A 9,413-nucleotide genomic window follows, 5' to 3' on the forward strand; every position below is an offset into this window, starting at 1 on the left:
AGTGCAAGTGCCACCTTTCTGTGACCCTTCTCCAACTTTCCCATGCAGAGCCAGTAGTCCCTCTTCCACATTTTCAGAACATTTTGTTCTAAATATTATCATAACGTTGAACTGCAACGTCTGTCTGCTCTACTAGTCTACGCACAACTCCAGTTGAGGCTCCAACAGTAAGGACGAAAACCCTTACTAAAAAGCAGTTGAAAAAACTGCGGAGTCTGCCTCATCTTATACCACGCTAGCAGAATGCTAGAAGCCCTGCTGCTTTAAGGGATTCGTCAACGAATCTTTTGAACCAAAGTACATCCCACCCTATCCCTATATCCTCCCCCTACCATCAAGGACCTTTTCTTTCGTTTTATTTTTGTAATGCTTTAAACTTCTCTGTGAATGGCAATCATATAAGAGAGAAGAAGGCAGACTGCATCAGGAACGGTATGTAGCAGTCACAGAAGGGACTTGCTCAATAAAATAAAAGGAGCACCTTAAACTCTCCAAGAAAGAAGATTATACGGAAGAAAATCAGAGTACAAGAGTCTGAAGGACAAGAAATCAGCAAGCTCGTGAAGCTTTCATGGGAAACTGTCAAAGCCAACAATACCCAAAGATAAACGAGTAAAAATATAACTTTGTAACAGAAGATGTAAAAGTGGTTTTGATGTTAAAAGGACAGAATGATGGGATGACAGAGTTGCTGGGAATTAGTAGGGAGAAGAATAGTTTAGAAAGCTGTTTAGGGAGGAGAGCTCCCATACAGATTTTGGAAGAGAGGTCATGAACTAGTGAAAAGGCACACACGGCTTGGCTGGCGGTGGAACAGGATTGTACAAAGTATGACGGCAGCCCCCTGCATCAAACTCTCTCAAGTACAGCCCTTCCCACTGGAGTGAAGTAGACTCATCAGGAAGAATGATTTTACCAAAAATCATTTGCTTCCCCCCAAAAAAAGACCCTTCTATACACATGAACAATTATCCCAAACCTCCAAGAAATAAGAGGTTCCACTCACATTTGCCAAACACCCAGAGATCAAGTGTGCCAAGAGCTAATGACAAATCCAAAGGACAAAGCACAACTTTTTTCGTGCCTGGAAGGAATATTCAACAAGTCTAACTAATGGAATGTATCTGAAAACAAATTAACAAAAGAATGCAAGGGACTTTCAGACATCATTAAAATAGCTTCTCACACACACAGAAATAGCTTCTCTATAAACTTTCTTAAAAGAAAGGGTCAATTTTAAAATGAATGTTTCTTGCTCAGATGGTGATTAATTCCTCCCTTCCAACTAAGAAAAGCCCAACATCTCTACTAATAGTAGACTGACTTTGTTACCTTCCAGATAAGCAGCTTTCAGCAATTCACTCATTTATTTAAACAGTTCAGAGGCACTAAAAGGATTCAGGCACAGTGTGAGGCACTGGGAATACAGAAATAAGAGGCACACTCTGACCTCAAGTTGCTCACTACTAAATGGATAGAGAAATACTGTAGAGTGGGGCTAATAAAGATAAACTGAGAGGCAATTAAGCTAAGAGAAAAAAAATCAAATCCAGATTTGAGAGGTAGTTCCAAGTAGCCCGAAGTATTAGCATATTCAAAGCACAAAAGCTTGAGAACACAATAACTAATAATTTCCCAATATCCCTCTATGAGGTAGAAAACATCATTAATCCCTACTAGTACAAATTAATAAACTGAAATGCCCATGCTCACCCAGCCAAACAGTAGGTTAACCAGAACCAGAAACAAGATCACCAGCCCCGTGACGCCTTCCAGTTTTAAGAGGTCAATATATTCTCCTTTCTAAACTTTCATGCTTGCACTTGAAATCTAGTTTAAGTCAACAAAACTGGTGAAATACCACATAAAAACACAGCAAAAAGCTACCCACGAAAAAATTAAGTATTTGCCTGCATAATATTTTTAGGTTATAGCATCTCTGCTTCAGTGGGCACTTAGCACCACTTGACATTTTCTGAGGACAGGGAGGGGCGGCAACCTGCTATCTTTTGAGTCTTGTTTGAAAAAATATCCTACCCTATCTAGGTAATTCTATAAACATTTCAGGCAATGGCACAATCAATGTGGGCTTCCAAATTAAACGTCTCTAAGAGCTATGTGTGTTGACTAATCACTTGACTAACATCTCTCGAAACAGATGTACACAGTTTGATTAGGAAAGCTATGCTAAAAGCACTTTTAAACCTAAACAGGACCATAAGTTTGAATATATTAAGGTTCTTAAGTATCATATCTTAAAGCCAAAGTCTTTTCAATCAGAACGCATCTCTAAAATAAACAGGACTTAATATTCTAACATTTGCTTTAAACAGTTTTTCAGGAGAACATCTATTTGTAAATGAAATAAAAATCTAGAATACAACGTTGCCATGTGCTCTTACTCTAAAAACTCTTCAAGGCAAGAGATATGTACATTCTGCAAGTGCTCAAATATTACCTTAAGGAAATGTGTGTATATTCTGCAATATCTTAACATCTAAGTACTTAAAACACAATGACTGATGTCCTGGAACAGGGCTGACAAACTACAGCCTTCGACCATAGCCTGTTCTTATATATAAAGTTTTATTGGAATATAGCCCAAACATACTGAGTATGGCTGTTTTCATGCTACAATTTCTAGAGCTGAGTAGTTGTGACAAAGACTATACGACCGACAAGTCTAAATACTTACTACTTGACCCAGTACAGAATAAGTCTGTTGACCTCTATCACAGAATCATCAGAACCAATGATCTGACAAATTTATGTCTAGCCTAAGAGTTTATCTGCCCTGCAAGATGAACTACTGCATACGGTGAAAGAGAATTCTTACCACAAATATCCAACTACAAACCCACATAGAAACAAACCTCTGCTGATTCATTCAAAGTCATATAATTGTCAATCTTGACTAAAAACTAAACTTTAAAGGCAAAAGGTGAATTCAGTTCTCTTAATCTTTTCAAAATTGTGCTACGTTAATAGAATCAACATACAAGCTCATTGTACTTTTACTGTCACTTGTATTTAGTTCACCAGCACCAGGAACCATACTAGTTATTCCCTTACTCTTTAACACTGGCATCCAAGAACCCACACACCATGAACTAGTAAACTAAATAGGACACAGTCTTTGTAAAAGTTTGTCTTCACCTGCCGTAACAGATAGAGAATGGGATGTTAAGTGGAGCATCCAAAGTCTCTTCTTCTGGATCTATCCAGCCTCTTCTACGCTTACTAGCCTAAAAATTCCAAAGCTGCCGTATCAGTCATACAAAAGAATTTCACTCAAATAAGTCCTGTTGCATCTATTTGCCATTCCCAGAATAAGAGGAAAAATGAGCTATTATTTTCATTTGCTGCAAAAGTTGTATTTAAGAACTGAAGTCTATCAAATTATCAGGGACTATGTTTTTACATATCATTCTTAACAGAACTGTCAGTCAATCATATCACGTCAAATTAATAAAGAAATCGACAAATCATTTATTTACCAATTATTATTTTTCCCTAGTTAACAAAATAGGAGATAACGCAAATTTCTAAATAAATATAGTCAACTTGAATAGCCTCTGCACGCTACAGCTAAGGCGTGTTCCTACCCTAAGTGCTTAACCAAAGATGCATCAAAAGCCTGATACCCTTGACAATATCAACGCAATCACAGGTTGTAATCGGATGTTAACATAAAGCTAAACTAAGCATTTAATAAGGCTAACATGATGCCAAAATAATCACAAAACAAAGTAAAACAAGTGATTTTCTATTCACCCACGTCCACCCTCATCTTTGGTGTTTCTCCTAGCTATTTTGGGTTAAAAGAAAACGAGAAAAAAAATTTAGAAGTACAATCAAGTGACAGTTTATCACAGCTCATAAGATTTACACAGAGGTCTTATATTCTGCTTTTTTAAAAGAAATAAGTCAGATCTTGATCCTATCTCTCACCTGCAGGGTATTCGCAAGACAAAATCCTAAAGAACCTTCAAACCTAAATAATTTTCTCAAGGCTCAGTTTTCTCAAGTTGATTTACGTTCGCTACCAATTTACACGAGTAGTAGGGGCAAATCACTACTAAGACTAGGGCAAGCACAGAGGCCTGATCTTTAGAAGGCATTCTGATGAAAACATGGAAACCCCGCCCAGCCCTTAACTTTCTCGGCTTTTCTAGTCTTGGTTTTCTCCGTGCAAAATCCAGAAAAGCAGAACTTCCTCCTCACTGCCTGCCTCTATCTGAGGCCTGGTGCAGAAATTCAGACCGCTAGTTATCCAAGTACCTTCTTAAGGTAGTCTTAAGGCTCAAGCCCGCTCAGAAACAGCAGAAAGGTTTGCTTTCTCGGGTTAAAGGAGGGCAATTACAGGGTTTGGCGGCTGGGTTTGTCAGGAAGCGTAGGGCCGAGAAAGAGGGAGAATCCAGAGACTGAGCTTCATCTAGTCCCAGGAACCACCCCCAGGGGCGGCTAGACTGCCCTCGGTACTTCCCTGCCTCCTCTGCTCGGGTGGGGAGAGCGCTGGGTCGGGGTCAGGCTCCCCTGTGCTACTTCCTGGTCCGATCGGACTCGCCTTCGGACACCCGAAACGCCCCCGGCCCGGCTCCCTCGCCCTTTGCCCTGTCTCCTCCCCTCCCAGTGACCCACCACCATAGGTCCCCTCCCATCTAACATGGCCGCCCCACCCGGCCCACCCCCGGCACAGCCTAACCAATTGGGGGCCCGCGGCACCGCCTCCCCCACGTCCATTGGCGTGGCAGCCTCCGCCAGCCTGCCCCATTGGGCAGCATCGCCTGCCACTCCGCTCCGAGGGCTCCGCCTACGAGCCGCTTCAAGCTGCTTTGAGAAGACATATAAACAAATCCCGGGAGGGAGGCCCCTCTCGCCTGTCGCTGGGGCGGGGACGGGAAGGGGGAGCGGCTACCCCCGAGACACCCCTGCCTGGACCCCCCCAACCCCAGCCCGCGCCTCCTCGTCTCCTGCCAGCCCGGGTCCAACCTTCGTGGCCCCGGCCCTTCCTCACACGCCCCTCTCTCTCCTCCTCCCCCGCCAGCCTCGCCTCCCCTCCCTTCCCCGGCCCCTCCCACCCGCTCGCTTCTCTGACAGGCCGGTTGCCGGCAGCCACGGCCCCGGGCTCGGAGGCAGCGGTGAAGGGCCCAGCCTGGCAGGGCGGACGCCCGGCGCTGCCCACCCCTGGCCTAGCCTGCCGCCCGCCCGTGGGTCCCCTCCACCGCCGCCCCGCGCTTTTATATAACCGTCCCGGGCCGGGGGTGGGGGAGGGGACCGGAGCCCCCGTGACCGGCAGGCGGCAGCCTGCGGCCCGCGCGCCCCCAGACTCGGCCCTGGTCCCGGCCCCCGCCCCGCGCCGGCCCGGCCCAGAGCCCCGGCGCTGCTGCCTCCTAGGCCAGCGGCCCTCCTCCGCCCCCCGCCCGGCTCGTTCCCCAGCCCAGGCCCCTGGGGCACCCGGCGGCAGGCAGCGGGGCTCACCTGTGGGTGTGGGGGCGGCTCAGGGTCTGGGTCCGGTTCCGCTGCAGGGGCCGCGGCCCCTCTCCATGCTGCCTCGGGTTTGTTTTGTTTATGTCCTTCCTGACGGGTTCCCGGAAATCGCGTGACTCGCCCCCCTCACGTGGGCCGCGGCGAGGAGGAGGAGGGAGGCGGGGGCCCGCCGGCCTTGGGCCAATCGCGAGGCGTTCTGCATCCCGGCCAATCAGGAGCTCGGCCCGGCAGGGCACCCCTGTCACATGACACCGGAGGGGCGGGTTGCCGGGAAAAACCAGGAAGAGGGGGCGGAGCGGGGGCTCGGTGCCTGCCACTGCGGCGTGGGCGTGGGCCATCTGTGATACGGGGCCGCGCTCACGTTTGTAGAGAACGTTCGTTTACAAAGGTTTTCACGTCTAGCACTTTATCTGATCTACAGCTGCGCGGTGAGGCCTGACGTGTCCGAATGCCCATCTTACAGTTTACGTTCACTGAAAATTGCAGGGGGCTACGGGGACAGAGGGCGTTAACTTCGGAGGCGGAGTGTATCAACCTTCTGTTTCATGAATGTCCTCCCCATCTGAACCTCTTAATGCACTGAGAGGCTGACCTTGCCTTCAGTCGTTCGTTTGTTCATTCATTTATTCAACTAATACTTATTGCGCACGTATGCCCTCACACTGGGATCAATCAGATTGCACGCACCTTTAAGACAGAAGACCGGTACACAACTGTACACACAATGCTGCTAGAAGCGCCTAGACAAACAAGCCTTCGTAACACATGGGCCTGAGGTTTTCTTGTGCTCCCTAATCCTGTTAATAGCAACAACGACCCTTTATTGTTGACCGTATACTATGTGTGGGCTTATCTCAGTTAGTTATCCCTACAAGTGCCCACAATGGTAATATACCAGTTTTTCAGACGGGGAGACTAAGGCTCAGACGGGTTATGTTACTTGCTCAAGGTCAGGCAGCTAGTAAATGACCCAACTGGAGAACCCAGGACTGTTATCACAGCCTGTGCTTCCAGACTGTTCTTTATACTTCTTAAGGGCACGGAATTTACCTTCTGAGCACAGAACAGAAATCTGATTTTAGTAAGCATAGAGAAAGGAGGATTGGGGAACAGAATTGCTTGGCCAGATTCCTTTAGGGTTTCAGTTTTCTCTTAGGAGTAAGTGCCTTTGAAAACGTGGCTCCTGTTTTCACAGATCTAGGGGAGTAGTATAATGTCAATGTCAAAACCGCGGACTTTGGAATCAGAAAGACTTTTCTAGATCGTAAGTTTCAAGAGGGCAGGGACTAGCAGTGTTGTTCAGCCTCTACCTTTCATGCCGGGCACAGAGGCAGTCATTAAATACTGGTTAAATAACAACCTGGATTTGAATCCTTGCTCTACCACGTGTGAAGCAGCACAAATTATTGAACCTCTGTGAGGCTCATCTTAAGTACCCTGTAGGGTTGATGTGAGAATTGAGTGAAAAAATTCACAGAGCACTATGGTAAGTCCTTCACATGTAGCGAGCACTTAGTGAATGGTGGTAGTATTCAGTTGTTTCAAGGACATCATTTAGAAGATCTACTGTAGACGAAATAGCAAGTAAGGATAACTCTAGACTTTAGCAGTTTAACAGCCACTAAAATAATGCTTTTGTACACAACATTAATAGGTAGGTATATGTAGATACCTCAGAGGAAAGTAAAAGCAAATCTCATCTCTCTATCCTTCACAACACCTTAGGGTCTCAGTACCCAATGAAGGAATGAGTATTTTCCCTACTGCACAGGAAGTAGCAGGATTGTAATTATTTTCTTTTTTTAGTCTAACATACCATATTCTAATTTTCCACATAAACCGGAGTTTAAAATTGAAATTCCAATAGAAAAAATACCTTGGGAAGTTTGAGCGGGGTTCCTCTCACTTGTTCATATGACACTGATACATTAAGTCTCCATGGAATACATCAGAGACTATCTTCTCTTGTAATACTATATTTGGAAAAACTCCACCAGATGGTTATTTCTTCCACTGTGACACTGCCCTCTGGACACAGGCATTTTCATTACCTCGGCTGGGCAACAGTTCCTTGGGATCAAGGAGCAGCCCGATTCTTCTCCTAGCACGAGGCTCTGCCCGTGGACAGCGCTTACTAATGAATTACATTGGATTCCCGCCTTTGCATCTTTCGTTGTCTTGGAAAGGACAGAGTTTTGGCTAACAGAGACCTTTCCATCAAGGTTTGTGAATGACTATATCCTGCTCTGAAGTGAATGAAATCACTGACTGCTAATTGATTTGTGTTTCCCTGGGTGTTCTCCTGCCAGATTGTGCCACAGTCACAGTTGGCAGGAAGTTGGGACTCTGGAATAGCATTGGCTTGAGGTTCGGGAGGCTCTTCTTGTTCTAGCCACAGAGTAGTCACCACCTGCCATCGCCACTTCCAAAGTGCTTAAATTTGCTGCTGCAGCATCATGTACATACTGGGATAGCCGCAGTCAGAAAAACATGTTTTACCAAACGTGAGACAATGGGGGGAAACAAAGCAGTACTTAGGATTCCATTGAATGCTTAAAAGTAAATTATTTATTTTTTGATTAGGTAACATATACATGGTAGAAAATTCAAAAGACATAAAAAGGTATTCAGTGAATATTAAATCTCCCTCCTACCCCGTTTCCTGGCGACTCATTTCTCCTTCTCAGAAGCAACCAGTTACCCATGCTCTGTGTGTCCTTCTAGAAATATTCTTTGTATATGCAGACATTTCACCCACTTTAACTATTAAACATTTTAAACCTTGATGTATTTGGAACACTGTTCTTGGAGCCAAGACCCCAATTTGAGCTGTACCACCAACTATGAGATCCAGGGTGAGGAGCTGGATCTGTCTGGGTTCCAATTTCTTTACCATAAGGAATCTGGACTAGAACTGGATGTTCTCTGTGATCCTTCTAACTTTAACATTCAGTTCTCCTGAAAAAATTAAAACAGTTGCCACAGGTCCTAACTTTCCTTATAACCTAGAGTTTGCACAGTGTCTAATTCTTCATTAGAGCACAGACTGAGCCCTGCCTGCGGATCATGTGTACGTCTTCTAAATGAGTGTTATCCTTTCGAGTCCAAGTGTTTTCTTTCCCAATCCCTCTGGACCTGTGTGATATGTTAAGATCTCACAGCTTCAGAAGTGAGATTAATTAACTCAAAGCTGGAAAATCTCCAGGAAAAGCTGTGTCCTTCTGACACTTTTAAAACCCAATTTTCTTCCTGGGAAGACTGGAGCATTGCTGAGGGTAAATCTAAAAGAGATACTAATTGATGGTTGGCAATTGGCAGCGATCCCTCACTCACTTCTCCTAAAAAATATTCTTTGGGAGAAGAAGAAAGATTAGGTCCTCCCATTGCCTTAACGTCTCAATAGGATGCAGTGTTCTTTATGTAACAGCTCTGAGCTTTGGTTTCTTACTTCTCCCAGAAAGCACCAAGTTCAGTTCCAAATGCCCTTCCCTAGTCTATCATTTACTTATTTACCCTGATTCCTCACTCCCCATGCCCAGAACCAGGCCTGCCATGGGATAGGAACTTAATAACCGCTTGCGGTCTGAATGCACAGATTAACATCCAAATCCTGCCCATCCTCCATGGCTCAGGATCCCACATCGTATGAAGTCTATTCCTACCGTGTCTATTTCTGCCCTCATTAATCTCCTTTCCTCTCCCACCCAACTGAGCACTTAATATACTTATTGTTTTGTATTATTTATATTATGTGTGTCGATATTTCCTTGACTAAATCAAGTGGCATAAACTCTGACATATCCTTGAATTATGCAGAATGCTTGGCACATCATTAGACAGCATAGTCAAGCCTGTGTTTAGTGATGAGTGGGGAAGGGAAAGGAGAGAAATAAAGAGACTGACACTTGTTGAGTGCCTAATGT

General features: G+C 45.1%; 1 protein-coding gene across 6 annotated transcripts in view; it reads right to left on the reverse strand.

Moving 5' to 3' along the window:
* Positions 1–5,638, reverse strand: part of CREBRF (CREB3 regulatory factor) — a 59,782-nt gene extending 54,144 nt beyond the window's left edge. Inside the window, exon 1 of one of the 6 annotated variants that reach the window (XM_008509894.2) lies at positions 5,482–5,638. The gene's annotated coding sequence lies outside the window, so the exon portion shown is untranslated. Of the gene's footprint in view, positions 1–3,951; positions 4,687–5,481 lie in introns of those variants that run through there. The other 5 variants (XM_008509903.2, XM_070569036.1, XM_070569035.1 and 2 more) reach the window with 5 other exon arrangements.
* Positions 5,639–9,413: the final 3,775 nt, after the last annotated feature.

Source organism: Equus przewalskii, chromosome 13, assembly GCF_037783145.1.
Source record: "Equus przewalskii isolate Varuska chromosome 13, EquPr2, whole genome shotgun sequence".
NCBI lineage: Eukaryota > Metazoa > Chordata > Mammalia > Perissodactyla > Equidae > Equus > Equus przewalskii.